Source organism: Montipora foliosa, chromosome 13, assembly GCF_036669935.1.
Source record: "Montipora foliosa isolate CH-2021 chromosome 13, ASM3666993v2, whole genome shotgun sequence".
Taxonomy (NCBI): domain Eukaryota; kingdom Metazoa; phylum Cnidaria; class Anthozoa; order Scleractinia; family Acroporidae; genus Montipora; species Montipora foliosa.
Genome location: NC_090881.1, coordinates 12641489 through 12658988, shown reverse-complemented (window position 1 = coordinate 12658988; position 17500 = coordinate 12641489). Strand labels below are relative to the sequence as shown.

Here is a 17500-nt window from a genome sequence, read left to right as displayed (position 1 = left end):
TCTTCCTTGATTCTAAAGAATTGAATGTTTGTGAATGTTTACAATAATACCGGCACAAAAAAATTGGTTGTCCGGACAAAGAAAAAATCCATTTATATGTGGGAATGGTCGCGCTTGATCAGTTTGGTTTCCAGGAGCATGTTTCGGCTAATTTTATCTTTTGCTGCATTATTAGAAGCTCATTGTTGCTAATGATTTATCGAGAGTTTCTAAGAAGGCAGGAAGATATATTTTTGGAAAACATGGAACACATTCAAATTGATCAAAAGCAAATTCTCAATCCTATATGGGCCAACACTTATCAAGCAAAGGAAAAAAGATTGGGGATACACATCGCAAATCTACTGCGAAGCCATTGGCGGACAAGCAATGTTAAACCGAACGAAACTAACCAGTTTCGTTTGACACGGTTTCCCACGGAAGTAATGAAACTTGTCAAGCCGCTTAAATTGTTTGTATTATCAACAAAACGACACAGTCTGATCATTATTCTAATCAACTTGTTAGAGCTGTCTACTCACAACAGGGTTTTCAAGGAGTGTCCACTGTACAGGACTCTAAAAAAACACGATCCTCAGGCTTTTAAACTTGGCGCTGGATTGGATGGCTTCATCGATAAATTTGATAAAGTATACGCATTTTAACAAAGTGAAAAAAGTGTATCCAATACATCCACTGTCTGGGTGCCTTTCTTCTTACTATGAAGGGACAGTGAATCGGCTACACTTACACTTCACCATGTTATCCTTATAATAAATCGATGCGAAAAGGGATAGTATTTACTAGAATATCCCTGCATCATCATTAAACTCACAGAGAATATTAGAATACTACATATTTCGTGTTAAGTCAGACACATCATATTTGGGTTCCACTCGAATTATGCGCACTACTCTGATGACTGCTCGACTGGTTTTCAAGGTCGGCTTCCCTTTGAAACGACAAATTATCTTTATTTCTATTGATATTGGTGAAAAGTGAATCATCGAAACGAAGTGAATTATGTGCTGACGAATCACATTCGTAACTCAAAAATCCCATACCTTGTTTCGCGTGCACCTTTCTGTTTTAAACCTTTTTCAAGGTAGAAATTTTCATCCGTACATCCAGTGATCTAGAAGGATTGCACAGGATCTGTTCTTGAGACAAAAAGGAATACAACATAAATTTTAAACGCAAAAGTCATTGAAATGTTTGCGGATGAACTGTGTGAAAGAATAAGTTAAATTGAACGAGAAGCCTGCAATTGCAAAGGACAAAAAGCATCTCCTCTGTTCTTTGGCGCTAAAACAGTAAACGATGCTTTGTAACTCTTACATGCATAATACCATATGGATAGAATACATACATGAGTTTTGAGCATACTGGAAACCTAAACCTTTCCCAAACTTTAAGTCACTTCAATGATTGCCTACTCTGTTACACCCACAATTAACTTATGGTCTGGGAAAAATCACGAGATAAATTAGGAAAACAGGAAGTTATAATTTTCTTCCCCAAGCGTAACGCGTTATGAGATGCATAACATGCTGCAGATAAACAGCAATCGAGCAGTTAGAGAAGCCAAAATCTGGTCCATTTTCTGTGGTATTAAGGGCAAGCGTGGATTAAAGAGTAAAATGCGTTCAGTAAACCATTTTCAGTCTGCGTTAGTCAAGGACAAGTCTTCAAAACGTTTTCATATGGATCATAGTATCCTCACCGTGCAGCATCTAAATTATCAGAGTTTCCAGACCTTTATTCATAATTATAGTCTAAAATTGTGAAGCAAGCACTAAATCCAAGCACTAAGGCTAACATGAGCCCGCCGTTATTGAAAATTTATTAAGTCAACTGGGAAGCTTTTATATATCTGACCAAAAACACTTCTGTGCTCTCGGTTAACTATAAGAAGTGTAACTCATCCAGTCCATTCAAACTCAGTTTCTGGAAAAAAATCTTCCTAATGCCTGTAAAGAGAGCTTTTACACTCTTACCACTAAATTATGCGTTCCAGTTATCGAGTCGCTGAGAGCCTCGAATGAGGAAAGATTCATTAAAGAAAAAAGAAGTTCAATCAGCATGAAATTGAGTTCACATGTTTAGAGCAATCACTAAAGCGGGTACTGCGGGTTCTGCATACCGCCACCATGAAATCGGTAAGGTCCTGGCCGAGGAACTGAGGGATCTAATTAGGCCGGAGGAATTGTAAATCGGAACGGGAAGGTATTACTAGTGAATTCATCTGCCATTTCAAAACCAAAGTGAACCACGAGGCGAGTGCGAGCGTCTGGAAAATATTTGGCAGTTCACGATTTGGCAGGCATCTGTCACTACCGGCAATGTGATTGGCTGCGGCATTTACCGGGACAAGTTATACCATCTCGCGAGGTAGTATAACTCTGCAGGAATTTCCTGTCATAAAGGCGAGATAATCCCTTGTTTTTTCATGTGAAAACAGCTTGCATTTTTAACTCGCTTAACTTAGGACAAGCTGTTTTCACTGAACTTCCGGACTTTTCCGACTTTAACTAGTCAAACTTGTCCTTGTGAAAACACAACCTGTATGCCTTATTTTCGCGGGAAATTAGTTGAGTTGTCATGTTCAGTCGTTTTCTCTTCGCTCTTCGGAAGGCGCGAAGTTTCGTACGTTCGATTCAGTGGTGTTTTGGAAAGGAAAGGCGTTTGTTTTTTCTGTTCAATGAGTCAAACAACGCCGAAAAAAACCCGCTTCGCGTAGAGAAAGAAAACCAAAAGAAGCAACAGCGTCTGACAGTTGCAGATTGTGCGGTTGTTGTTTTAAAACGCAGTTTCGAAATTTTAGTTCAGCGGCAGAAAGGCTAAACGCATTCGATGTTATCTGCTCTTCTATAAGGCTTTTGAGCGGACAAATGACAATAATTGTCGGGCGTTCGACTGAAGATGCATTTGACGAGCTGGAGGCTCTGTTTTTCGCCAAAACAAACAGCTGAAATATCAGGCTTTTTCCAAAGCCCGTTGGCAACGCACCAAAAAATTCTCTTCCTTTGAGAGGCGATTCCACAGTTTCCTTTTGCTCCGATTTCAAAACAAATCCTAAATCGCTCGCAAGCGCATCCAATGTTGGAAAACTGAAAATTATAGTCGTTGATTGCGTGAACTTAAGTAATTGTTGGTTTCGTTTCCTAAATCTTTAGGGTATTATGAAAAACAGATCAATTAGAGAATGTGACAGACACCAGAAATTCCGAAGTGATCCAGGCGTGAATGCAAATTTATAATATTTCAATAGCGTGGGGTTTTTGACAGTGATTGACAACACTAGTGATTGAGACTGTATCAAGCGAGATTGTGTTAAATAACCCTAAAAATATTAAAACTTGTGACTTGTGGAGAACACTGCTTATTGGGAGGCGAGCATTCTTCATACCAAGTCCACGTCGTCCATTTTCCCGCGAGGTTACTGTTTTACTGTGAAACTGATACGGCGTCTATATCTTTTTGATGAGGTGTGATTGACATTTGATGACAGGCTGCGTCAGAAGTAAACCAATGGAAATTTCCCGTTGCTGGAAGAACGGGTAATTTTGAACGAATTTAATATATGCATAGCGGACGGTCGTATTTTCTCGCGGCTCTCCCCATTCTCCCTCGCCGTTTCTACACTCGTTCCAGACCTTTTGTTTGAATATTTACCGCGTCGCTTGCGTTCGCAATAAATACGACTTTTTTGCAGTAAGCCAAGGACAGCAATATAAAGTGAGGATTTCTCTCACTGAATTTAGCTTTCTAAACTGTCTCTATACCTATTCCCACCTCGTCCTTTAAAATAAAGGTGAATTTTCTCAAACTTCCACATACAGGCCCCATGCATGGCTCAAATATGCCATCCTTAACCCCTTTATACATGCATCTATGGCTGGGTGAAGAAAGGATGCTCAAAAACGCTTTATTCTCATGAAAGACTAGGATTATCCTTCTTACAAAAAAGTCATAATCTTCACCGCGCACAGTGAACATATCATTTTTATGTTCCATATGTAAGGGTATGGGTGTCGCCATGGTAACTAACATGATTATCCAATAAAACGCGAGCTTCCCCTTCATTGTAAGATACTCTTGTGCTGTTATACAGTTCTTCTCTACTACATTAACATTTTTTTGCACAATTTGACATGATCATGATTGTTTTTCATAACTTTCATACCTTGTTTCATGTTTACTGCGCGTTTTAGCATTTGGTGACAACTTTTTCACTATTTTGAAAATGATTAAAACACGTTGCTTTTAATCTGAACATTTCATCAATATCTATGTAATAGAAAGAATATTACATGGCCACTTGGAGAAATGATATCTTGTCATACCATACATATACTAACATGAGCGAGGACAGCTAACAAGTGAGAGATACTGAAGCAGCGGGCTCACAGAAACTGTTGAAGGGTCAAACTGTCACATGCAAAACAACTGTTGTGGCGAGAACTTAGCGTGCAGGAATTGATTTTACTGATCGATTAAAGGCAGGTATCACAGAAACCAGCTGTGATTGACGATGATTTAATAGATGATAATCGAACGTAAACTGACTGGCAATGTGGTGAAAAAACTAATTATTAATAAAAGATGCTGCCATACAAAGACGAGAAAATCAAGAATCAACCAATAAATGGCATGCAATCCAATCATAGTTAAATTCCTACTAATTTTGTGTAAAACTCTACCAAATGCTACAAGGCAAATATGGAGAAATAAAATACACAATCAGCAAACTAAACAATTTAAGAATAGTTTGAGTAACCCTGCGATGGACTAGCATCCCAACCAGGGAGGAGTAGAAATACTGTGAGTCGCTTCATGCTACGTAAACCGGGGATAAGCTCTGGCGTGTTGGGCCACTGGCTCCGAAGCGCTTACCTTGAGTAACTTGAGATTGTAAGGTACAATTTGGCAATGCTCGTCGGAGTGCCAATGCCAGCACCTGAAGTGAAAATGGGGATTAATATCATGCAACTAGAGAAATCTGTCGGTTTCGTTAAATACATTATACAAAAAACCTAAAATAACGTTGACAAAAGAATAGTAAAACGTTTTAACTATCTACAAAAACAACTGCTGTAACAAAACAGGGAGGGTGCTGTCGCACACTATTCTTAAGCAGCTCTCAAATCGGAGAAAGGTAAACCAACACATTGGTTACCACTTGTTCTCTATAAATCACCAAACTGAATCTGTCAATAATACAACTATGATCACAAAACAGAAAACCTAAGGGACTGCAATCTTGGACAAAATAGATGGGAAATTTGTAACCCCCCTCCCTCACAAATCAAGGATGGGAAAATGGCGCGTTTTGGCTTTTGCGCGGCTTCATCATTGCTTTGGGGGGATGGGGGTTTGCTGTTCCTTTTTATTCTGTCCAAGATTGCAATCTTGGACAAAATAGATGGAAAATTTGTAACCCCCCTCCCCCACAAATCAAGGATGGAAAAATGGCGCGTTTTGGCTTTTGCGCGGCTTCATCATTGCTTTGGGGGGATGGGGGTTTGCTGTTCCTATTTATTCTGTCCAAGATTGCAATCTTGGACAAAATAGATGGAAAATTTGTAACCCCCCTCCCCCACAAATCAAGGATGGAAAAATGGCGCGTTTTGGCTTTTGCGCGGCTTCATCATTGCTTTTGATGTTCTTTATTCCACATTATCTCTGAAAATGAGATCATTCACATTTTGATGTATTTCACTGAAACATGCCAGCTTGTCCTGGAACAAGAATCGGCAAAATACTGCAATGCAACTAAGAAAGAACAATGAAACTTCAAACAAGATCTGCTCCAATAAAGTACCTTTAGGTGCTTTAAACAAACTTCTGAAAACAAAAGCTAGGGATATTTCTCCCTAATTTTACGAGACCTCATTGCGATTACGTGTTCATAACACAAGCGCACAATTTTCTTGTCACTGTCGAGGCAGATCGAAAAACAGTTGGGCAAACGGATTAAAAAAAGCACTTATTCGCTTGCATTTTAGAGCAAAACAAAGAAATCAACAGTTACTATTTCTTTACCGTATGTCCAAAAGAGTACAGATAATTGTTATTTCATTCCAGTTGACAATAACAATTCGAGGTTCATTCCTGAACAAAGGAAAAAAACGATTAAACCACTTTTTTAAAATATGCATCCGTAAAAATAACAAAGGGTTTAGTGCCCAAAGAAAAACTTTGTGGAGTAATATCTTCCACCAAGTTTGAGCTATTACTGGTATTCTGTTTTTTTTGTTGTCGTTCTCTTTCTCTCTCCTTTTGTTTCTGTTCTAGTCAAAGGTCCTCAAAGGTATCATGCAACCTTATCAGAGCTTTTGAAGATATGCCAAAAATTGCAACACAGAGAAAAAAGAAGCTCTAAACAAATTAAAAATAAACACTCAGCTTTAAGTTTATATCCCTCCGATGCTTGACTTGAATCGATGTCGTCATGACTATCATACCAAAATTTCTTGCACCGATGGGTTACCATATTATCTTAACTGTGGTGCTCCGCGCACTGAGCTCCGCTAATACGTTTTAAATTTTGTCTCTCTTAGGGGTAACAAAAAACTTGGGCCTAACCCAGATTGGTCTCCTTTAGGGGTTTAATTCAAAATTTCCGAGAAGCATCCCTGTCCCTTTGTCCCCCACGAAGGTCCAGTACTCCGTTGGTTCAGATGCTTTTTGACTGGCCGCAATCTGTCTGTGCCGCAATCTTATCTGTGCTGATAAGCGATCATGAGCATAAATTAGGAACAAAATAATTAAATTAGGCCTAAGATCGTGCCCTGTGGGACCCCCGACATTACGCAAGACTGAGATGAGTCAGTTCCTCGAAAGACAACGTGTTGTTTGTGGTCAGTCAAAAAGCATCTGAACCAACGGAGTACTGATGTAGAATCTGATGTATCCTGGGCATCTAAATGAAAAGTGCGCCATAACTCCAAAAAGTGGGAAGTAATACGTATAATGCACAAATGAGATCTTTCCCTCCCCATAATTATATTAATTGGATAGAGGCTTAAAACCAGAAAGTGCGTTAGTATGTCCTCCCAGAAATGTAGAAGAGCTTGCATTGATTGAAATAAAGGTTGATAGAAAGTAATACTGATAGTCTGTCATCACAAAAACAAGTCAAATTGAATTGTTTCAAAATTGGTTAGGATTACCCTATCACCTCAGCAGACTCCCACTGACAGTGTGCTCTTGTTCTTCCTCTCTGAGTCTCCTAGTATAAACAGCAGAGAGAAAGAGGATTACCTACAATCGTTAAGGGGGGGAGGGGGGTGGCTCTTAACTACAGAAAGACAATGGTTGCTAAGGAATCTTTTTAGTCAAGAGCCCTACAAAAAGGTTGCATAAATGGTTCTTTGAACTAACTTTTCATTGGAAATCTGGCATCACTTCAATCACAAGGCACATGTGCAACTAGTCGCAGTCCTCTGTCGTGTGTTTCAGTGAAAATTACTTATCTCAAAACTCTTAGGAAACAAACAGGCAGCCTTTTTTAAACTGGTTTATTTTTATCAATTTTCTAAAAGAGGGATTTTCTTTTTTTGGGGGTGTACTTAAAAAACAGGGGTTTGGTTTTTTGGGGGGTCTAAAAAAGAATGTGATATTCCTTCCTTGCATTCTACTTCTCCTACCCCTCCCTGATCTTCTCCATTACCTCTATCCTACCCCAACCTGTATACTGCTCTTGTGTATTGCGGAATGAATCATTAAAGAACATCACTGTTTTTTTGTTACAAAATCTAGTCTTACTATGTGAAAGACAGGAAAGGGTTTAGCTCTGAGGAAGGACTAATGCTGAAAATGTCAGCTTTCAAATTTCTTTACAGCGGTCAATTATTTACCACATCAACTCACTTGATAAACCCTTTTCTTTATTTCACTTTCCCACGGACACACCACCACAGCTTCTTTACAATCTATTGGTAACCCCTTTACCCTACATGTGAAAGAACGCTTTACTTTCAATAACCATGACCCAATATCCTTAACCCAATGACCAACACAACGGTTGTTTTAGACTAAATACTTGAAATAAGTTACTTCAATTACTACAATGTGTGCAAAAGGAAAGGAAAGGAAAGGAAAGGAACTTTATTTAAGTGTCTTGTGGTTCTAGTGCTGGAGCACTAATTGGGGACACTGTAAACTGAAATTAACAATTAACACAAATCAAGTCAAATGTTGGTTTTTGAGGAGAAGGGAAACCGGAGTACCCGGAGAAAACCCCTTGATGCAAAGTAGAGAACCAACAAATTCAACCCACATATAATGCCAGATCCGGGAATCGAACACGGGCGACATTGGTGGGATGAGAGTGCTCTCACCACTGCACCATCCCTGCACCCTTTGATCCCTTAATACCTTACCCAGAATGCAGTGTCTGACAAATGCAGACTGCAGACTAATCCAGACTGACATTTAAAATGGGTGCTTACATGTAGACTTAAATATATACTGTTTATCAGTGCTAATCAAATGGGTGCTTAGACTTAAATGCAATGTACTTTTTATCCGCTCTATTTGTAGACAGTCTGCAGTATGTGACCTCTGCAGTTGTCATGAAACCTTCTGCAATCCTAACTGTTTCAAATAAGACAGTGCACAACCTAATCACTAAATTGAAAGCTTGACCCTAATTCCTAAACTTTGGGCAGTGTCCCTAACCTTACAGTACATGAATGCAAACCGTTGAAAGTGCTTAAGCCAAATCACCAAGCTGAGCATTTGACCCTAATCACTAAAATTATTTCTTGGTCTTTGATAGCACCAGAGACAGTCTACCATAATAATCTTATGATTTCTCTTCTTTATTTTATGCATACTCCACAAACAGTTCCACTTAATTACGGAAAGATGTCCAACTACATGTATGTTGAAATGGGTGGTGTTACAATAAAAAAATTAAACTGGTTTGAAAAAAATATGGACTGCTTCAAAAATTCTGGACCAGTTTATAAAAAATACGGTCGGACTGGTTTAAAAATTCTTTACTTGTTCAAAAAAAATTAAACCAGAGGTCAAAATTGAACTACAACATAAACACTGCTGTGACATCAAAACGAATTTTGATTGGTTATGTGTTGTCCAACGTGTGTTTTGATTAGCTGGTCGGAAATACAGTGTAGGCATGTATCAAGAAAATCTGTTTCAATCTAGAAGCCAAAAAAAACATTTTCCTTCATTTCTTAAATTATTTTTGAGAAATATTTTATGAAAACAATAGAGGACTTTTTTCCGACTTTACATACATCTTCATCTAAACATCAGGGGGAGTTGGAAGAATTCAAAACAGTTATGCAAAAGCAAGATGCAGTCCAAGGTTTGCTTAACTATCTCGAATCTCCCAGCTTCCCCTCATGTTTAGATGAGGCTATGTAAACACAGAAAATATCCTCTATTGCTTAAATAGAACATACTTGGCAAAAAAGGATAACTGTAGAGTTTAAGGGACAGGAGAAATGACTATTCAAAGAGGTCTATAGCAACGGTTTGGTAGTTCAGTAAGAGCGGGCTGAGCCACCCACATTAATCAAGAACATCCATAATTATATTGGTTGGTACAATGGCAAGATGAACGATTAGCAATAAAAAAGAGAAAGGGTAAAATAGACCTAATTGAGCATGATCTTCATGGCAAATGGCAAAAGTGAAACTTGATTTTTGCTGTTTTTACAGTTTCGTGAAAATATTATGCATTCTTAAACTGTGATTAAGAGATTGTTTCCCTATTTTAAAAAATGCTAATTGAGGCAGGACAAACCGAATTTAACACTAATAGAAAGACACTGAAGAAAACACACTAAGATCCGCTTACAGAGATGGTTAGTAAAATGTGATTACATCTATGAAGCTTCCTTAATATTGAAGGATTCTACAAAGTTCTCTTAACTTCTTAACTCTATATATTTAACTTTCATTACATGTACCTTCCATTATCGCCTCTAGGAGGTCATAATCTATTCAACGTTTTTGTAAGCAATATTAAACTTGAGCAACTGATAGCAGTTAGTTGCAACGTGTTATGTAACAAAGGGCTACCAAAAGGAATTGCAACAAAAAAAGGTCATGTACGCTTTTTTAATGTTACGAAGAAACCCTGAATTGTATAACCTATGTTGTGTATACTTAAAAATACTTAAAACTGAATGCTCATCAATCATTCATGACAATAAATCGAAGCGGAAAGGAACAATACAACAGCAATATTAAACAATAAATTATTCTATGAGGGCGCACTGGATATGAAGGGATTATGACCAACGAGGTGCGTAGCACCAAGTTGGTTATAATCATTTTATATCCAGCAGGCAGTAGTATTGTGGACTACTGTATTAGCTTTCCGCCTCCATCTATTCTGGTCCAAAACGGCTTTTGTCGGCCTTTTATAATCAGAGCTGCAAAAATATTTTCAGCTTGCTTTATTGCTGACGCGTTCCTTAACCACATTAGGTACAGCAGTTATGTGAACTGAAAGCCTGTGTCCAGCGAGCCAATGAAAATGCTGGAAAACTGATATCCGTAGTTCAGGGGTCCCATTTCTAACCCTAGGAAGAAATGTAGTGTACGTACATGGAAATAATTATTCTTCTGCATAAAGTACAAAATGATTATCAATTGTCATTGGTGTATACAGTTTACAGTGATCAAACAACTCTGAGCTGACAGTAGTAAACAAACAAAGCTTGCAAACAATAACCAACAATTTTAATCAACAACTAAAACTGAAATTATACATGCAAAACATTCTCTTTCACAACATTTTCGGTTTTGAGTGGTAATGTTTACACCTTCTCTCTTCAGTTTAGATACACCACCAAAATTACCAATTAAAAATTCAAGCTAAACCGACGTAGCAATTTGCTTACTCGACTGCAATTTCACAGTCAAACAAAGCAGCTCATGACAGGACATCCACTTCACATAAAAAAGCCTACAAATCGAAACAGTCTCCACAGTAATCATGTCAATTCTTGGTTTTCACCCACGTGACAGGGCAGCCATGTTGGATGGCAATACAATACAATTTCTTTTCACATAATTTGCATAATAATAAAGTATTAATTTAGTTTCCATCGGAGATACAGGTTCTTGTTCTTGCCATCCAACATGGCCACCATAACGTCACATGCAAACCAGCAATTCACTTCTAAAATAAGCAACCAGAGCCGGTGTTGAGAGTTTGATTATGTGTCCGACGAAATAGACAATGATCACAAGGAAAACTCGCCAATGATGTCTGCTGTAGCTTTCAATGGCGACGTGGTGTGCGATTGTTAAAATATGTCAGAATCTCCATCAACAAGGAAATACAAACGTTTTCAGGCCATCTTTGTTTTTTTAGTGTTTTACAAAATATGTGAGGCAGTGATGCATGTATTAGAAGGAAAACAATACCTGAAAGCTAACCGTTGTAAATAAGTTTTTTTTTCCTCGCTCTATTTCCCTAAGCTTTACAGTGTCCTTCATGTCAATTTTCTCTTCTTCTTTTTCCTCGTCTTCTTTTGAGGCTTTCTTCACTCAAATTTCTCAAATTTCTTCACCTTTTCCCTTTGTCCCGTTGTATGTCACTATATTTAATTTAGTCTCTTTCCTCGTGATATCCCTCCAAAGTGCTTGACTGCAATAACTGCATATTAGCCACCAGTAGCTACCACAGGTATATAAATATGTCAAACCTGTTTTGGATTAAACCCAGCGAAAAGTGCAGGAAAAATGTTTCCCAAACCGTTTTCCACCTAAACACGACAAGCGTCGACTGTGACGAGCTTTAGTTCATGAAGCATGGCCGTGTAGCTGCATCAAGCCACAGAAAACACACGATAAGTAAGCGTCATTTTCACTTAGGCTAACCTGGCTTGAGCCTGTGATCCAATCAAAACCAGTACCTGGCCAGCGATCAACTTTAAAAAGTAACTGCCTTCCACGAGCTCTACCCTCGAGCCCGGGGTATAGTCAAGTGATACTGGTCAGCGGATACCTTGTTTTCACAGGTGTCAATTCACCATATCTTTGATGTCCAATATATCAAAGATGTATGCTGTCAACTAGCTTGAGTAGCAGGAGTATGGCCGCCATGTTGGGCACAAGTATACAAGTATTGATACTGATGATTATTATTATTATTATGATTATTATTATTAAGATAGAATTAATTATTGTAAGAGGTTGTCGGACGTGCCCATGAGCAATATCGTTAGCCATGCTTACCACGAGAAAAGCAACTCATGATTCCCACATGTACCTGTTCATATGACTGTGGTCACCATAGTTGCTCCACTTGGCAGCCCTTCTGGCCGCCGGAGCTCCTCTAATACGACTAAAAATATCGGTTTATCATCACTCAATTATTACCGAGAAAATATTAGATCTCAAACTTCCTATTTTATTGTTAAGACAAAGGCTTGGTTCATCGCTTGAAAGTAGTACCTTTGCATTCTAAGGGCGTGTTTGACTTACCGTATTCAGGAATACATGGAATAGGAGTTAGAAATCCTTCGTTTTTACGGAGATTCACATTAAAATTGTAAAACACCTTCTAAAAGGCTGTTTTAAACACATCTTTACTATCCTTGCTGCTTTAAAACGCCAAAACATACCGTTTCAAATCATCACTCCACGTATTCTGATTCCGGAATAGGGCCAATCGAACGCACCCTAAGTACAGCTTTGTAATTATTTCTTGATGGTCATGCGAAGGACTGCTTGCTCAATTTATGAATTCAACCAGTGTCAGGTTTCCTTTTAAGAACAGCAAATAAAGCTCGAGTTCACATATATTTTACTTCAATTTATACATCGGTAAAATGTGAAGCATTCAAATGAAATGTAATGTGTTCTGATGAATTACATTCGTACCGTGTAGAAACGCAACTAACACATTCCATACCTTGTTTAGCGTTCGTGTGAATCCGATGCTGAAAAATATATGGGGTTGTGGGAAATGGGTTGAAAAGTAAATTCAATTTAATTCATTTTGTCAACAAGTAGATAACTGGATGGTCTTAGAAAAATAATCGAGAAGGTTTTCTATCTATCTCCTGAAGGTCTACTATCCATATAGTTTAAAATATTATAAAATATGCTTCAACAATACAGTGACGAATCATGCTGAAAAATATGAAGACTTAATCCAAAAACTAAGACTACAGATAACTATGATAAGATAACTAACATGGTTGGTCTTACAAACTTATCGGAAATAGCCCCTAAATTAAACGGTACTGTATGGGGCTCAGTCCTCGGCCACAAAAAACGAAAACTTGCATTTCATACCTTGGAATAGCCGTAAGGACTTGAAATTTCACACACAACTAGCTTCAGCATTCAGTTTACACATGTAAAGCTATCAACTGCTCAACGCTGTTCAGATCGTTTTCACGTGACGTCACGCAACTTCCGGTCGCCATGTTGGTGTATCACAGCTGGCTGCATAAATAATTCTACATGTATATCTCCAAATAAGGTAAAGTCTGCGTTCGAGCCAAGGAGGCCCATCAGGCTGGCGCTTATCTCAGGTTTCTGTAGCATGAAGCGACTAGGAGTATTTCTACTCCCCCCTGGATGGGATGCTAGTCCATCGCAGGGTTACCCCCAGCATTGAATTCGCCGGTACCCATTTATACACCTGGGTGGAGAGAGGCACCGTGAGAGTAAAGTGTTTTGCCCAAGAACACAACACAATGTCCCCGGCCAGGCTCTGAACCCGGACCACTCGATCCGGAGTCGAGCGCACTAACCATGAGGCCACCGCGCCTCCCCCATATATCTCCAAATAAAGCCTTTGTAAAATGGATTATTCGGTACGTGAAGCCAAATAGGGTGAAAATGTCGAAGCTTAATTAACATCTTCTGGACTTCCTTCTGAATATGCTAAGAAGCTGGACCAGCCAGTCAAAAAGCGCTAGGTGGAAAAAATTGCAGCAATTGTGATTGATCCTGTGTCACTTACTCCTGAAAAAAAAACATTTGGAACCGGATTGTTTACCACCTGTGGAGGCTACAAATCTTCTATCCTATCTCGTTTTGGAGACTAGTTATTACAGACGAAACAGTTTAATACGGCTCTCAGGAATCTTGAAGCCTATAATCAGATCAGGCTTTGTGCTGGATTTTCCAGGAGTATTCAATGAGTTTTCAAGGAATGTTTATAAGATTTTTATGTACTACATGTACATCGTGTTTCAGTGCTTACCTAGATATTATTTTCCACACCCTCCAAGTTAAGTGCACACACAGGCACTTTAATTTTTGCATCTAATCTTTCCCCAATAGTCAAATTTGTGCTCAATTTTAGGCAACCCTAAAAACAGGAATCTTGGAACACCAGAACCACGGGAAATGAACCCAAATCCTAAAAGATAGAACAGCGAAAATTCGCCTCAAATCCTAAAACACGGAACTCTAAATAGAAATATATAAGTAAGTATAAATACGAGGTTTGTGAGGTTTTGTTACAGAAATACAATGTAGCTGACTTCTTATGGGTGGACATGTCGTGTATCCTGACAAAGGATAAAAATTACACAAAATATCTCTTTGTGTAGCAACAAGGCAATTTTAAGTGCGTACATTTTTCTGTTGGTTGATATTGACAGTTCCCATTAATATTAGTTACCGTTAATATTATTTTCAGTTGATGTTAGCTCGATATGATTTTAATTAATCAGTAATGATGACTTTCGTGAGTCACGTACCGCTTTCTGATTCATGTTCTATGGTATAAAGGCAAACGTAGATTGAAGAGAAAAATACTTTTTAACTTTGGCAAATAATGTTCGCGTGATAACCTTGGTTCACACGAAAGACGATGAAAAGGGCGAGATCAATTAGGAAAACAGGAAGCTGTAAATTTTCTTTTAGAGGAGTGGAGCGTTACTTATGAGCATGCATTATAAACATGCTGCAGCTAAACAGCAGTTGAGCAGTTAAGTAACTAAAATCTGGTCAATGTTCTATGGTATAAAGGCAAACGTAGATTGAAGAGAAAAATGCCTTTAAACTTTGGCAAATAATGTTCGTTCATACGAAAGGCGATGATCGAAAAGGGCGAGAAAAAAATATTAGTTATGTATTAAACGGGTACTTTCTTTCGAGTCACTGGCATGTTCCTCTAAAGGGAAATTCTGTGAAAGATCACAGTATTCGCACCAGCATCTAAATTATGAGAGTTTATAGACCTTGTTTTCATAATTATTATAGCCGGAACTTGTAAAGTATTTCAGTTGAAGGTCACTCAAAGTTGAATCACGCGTTCTGTGAAGAGCTATTGCTTCTTTCCAATCTCAATATCAAAAACAGTTATTAATTCGCTTATAACATCGATCACAAAAACCGGCATAAAAACAAGTCTTCAGGCTAAAATGAGCTTGCCATCAATTAAATAAGTAAGGGTGCGATCGATTGACCGTATTCCGAAATAGGAATACACGGAATAGAGGGTAGAAATCCTTCGTTTTTACGAAGATTCACATTAAAATTGTCAAACACCTCCTAAAATGCTATTTTATACATATCTTTATTATCCTTGTTGCTTCAAAACACCAGACATGCCGTTTTAAATTACTCCACTGACGTATTCTTATTCCGGAATAGAGTCAATCAAACGCACCCTAAGTGACTGACCGGGCGGAATCTTTTCGCTCACCAAAACAATCGTGCGCTCTGTACTGTAAGAAATCCAAGTTAAACTTTTAGTTGAAGGACACTATCGCTAATCAAAAGCAAACTCTAAATTCAAAGCTTGATGAAGCAATAATATAATAATAAGGTAAATCAGCATGAAATTGAGTCCTTTCTTGGAACACATTTAAAACAATAACTAATCAAAAGCAAACTCGAAATTCAACACGGTCAAGCAGAAATATTGCACCGCGAACATTATGGGTGGGCCAAACTAAAGAGCAACCAAGCTGCTTCGTTTGATTGTATCTTTTTCAAAGAAGAGTTCAATAAGACCTCTGGGATAACTTCTTGTTTGTACATATGAACCGAACGATGCACTCTGCTGATTCCCTCAATCGATTGCAATCAATCTGGTGCATTTTGCGCCAAACGCTGTTTACGCGAAGTGACGGGAGAAATCGAATGATTACAAGCCGCTTTACAAAGCTTTGATTCAAAGGTAATTCGACAAACTATTGTCTGACATACGTAAAACCTGCTGTTAAATTGCAACGTATGAGTAATAGTGAATGATAACGAAGAAGAAGAAGAACCGACTTCAGAGAGACGCAAATACCTTAGACTACTTTCCCTTCCGGTTTCACTTCATTATTGAAAGTATGACTTTAAACAGTACCTCGTACATCGACAAGAGCGACCTCCTAGCGTTTTTTCCAAATCCTAGCATGCTTTATGCTTAAATAATACTCCAGACTTCTCAGGATACACAATAACAGGTTATAAATAAACGGTAAAGTAAACATCATGAAAATTCTTTCTCAAGGTTGATTACCGATCCAAGCCGACTTTTAGAGCATGAGCTTCTGTTTATTAATTCTTGTCCATCAAATGCCTTTCTTACCTTTTGGACAACTCTCACTCCCGCAAGATTATTCGGCGTGTTAAACGTTTACCAGCGAGGAGACAAAGGCCCTGATGTGGCGATAATCTCCTAAAAGCGAACGTAAAACTATAAGCACTGTACGTACATTCCTCGCGGAATCGTACATTGTAAAGTCACGCGAATCTCACTCACCTCATTCACTGAATGAACGATGTGTTTATCTTGATAAACCGAAATCACAAAATGTAGAATTTTAATTTGAAGGTCTCTGTCCAAATCTTGAAACGTTTGGCAAATTCCTTCTTACCAAACGAAACACGATAGGTGTAAACCTCCTAGGAAAATGTCAAAAAATACCGGAGATGTCAGATATCATATCAAAGTCACTCTTTCCATCAAAATGAATGACATCAACAAACGCCCTTCGAATCAGCCCTCCGGTTGGTTGCTTAGTGGTAAAATCTGGCTAAAACCCAATGAAAAGGAAGGCAAACGTGCAAAACTCTTCTTTAATTAACTGTCGGATGCACTGTTGGTGTGACAAGCGTGCCCATATCCCGAATGCTTTACGCAAACTACGTTATACCGACCTTTGAAATTGGCGAAGGAGGAAGACGAGGCCACCGTAACATATTTGAATTTTATGTGAGTATTTTTGGAATGAGGAAAAGGACGAATAGAGCATGTGAACTGGGGATCATACCTCCTTGGGCAGCCCAAAACTGAAGGCTGTGCATGTATTAAATTAAGCAACCTTTTTTAGGGGTCGCGTAGTAACAGTGTGTACGTTCCTGATGGCCTACAGAGGCTGATAGGGGCCTACGGTAGCCTCTGTACAGCCAGTCTCTCCCCTCTGAGGCGGGGTGGCTGCATACAAGCGAGGCCCACGGCTAATACTCTTAGTCCGAGAAGACTGGATTTTGCAGATGAAGTCACAAAGGTTGTCACAAAGGTAGCACTTTCTGCACACAGGCGCCGCAGAACATAAGGATTTGC

At 38.7% G+C, this 17500-nt stretch overlaps 2 protein-coding genes across 18 annotated transcripts in view; both read right to left on the bottom strand.

The window, feature by feature from the left end:
• Positions 1 to 16847, bottom strand: part of LOC137984000 (NLR family CARD domain-containing protein 3-like) — a 349493-nt gene extending 332646 nt beyond the window's left edge. For 12 of the 17 annotated variants that reach the window (XM_068831165.1, XM_068831163.1, XM_068831166.1 and 9 more), the window contains exons 1-6: positions 16697 to 16847; positions 16523 to 16612; positions 7163 to 7213; positions 6025 to 6093; positions 4876 to 4939; positions 1044 to 1139 (exon numbers count right to left, since the gene is read on the bottom strand). The gene's annotated coding sequence lies outside the window, so the exon portion shown is untranslated. Of the gene's footprint in view, positions 1 to 1043; positions 1140 to 1348; positions 3082 to 4875; positions 4940 to 6024; positions 6094 to 7154; positions 7214 to 12596; positions 12739 to 12886; positions 14351 to 15621; positions 15666 to 16522; positions 16613 to 16696 lie in introns of those variants that run through there. The other 5 variants (XM_068831171.1, XM_068831169.1, XM_068831164.1 and 2 more) reach the window with 5 other exon arrangements.
• LOC137983997 (NLR family CARD domain-containing protein 3-like) overlaps positions 1 to 17500 on the bottom strand; it is an 89601-nt gene that overhangs the window by 21676 nt on the left and 50425 nt on the right. The gene's annotated exons all lie outside the window — the stretch shown is intronic.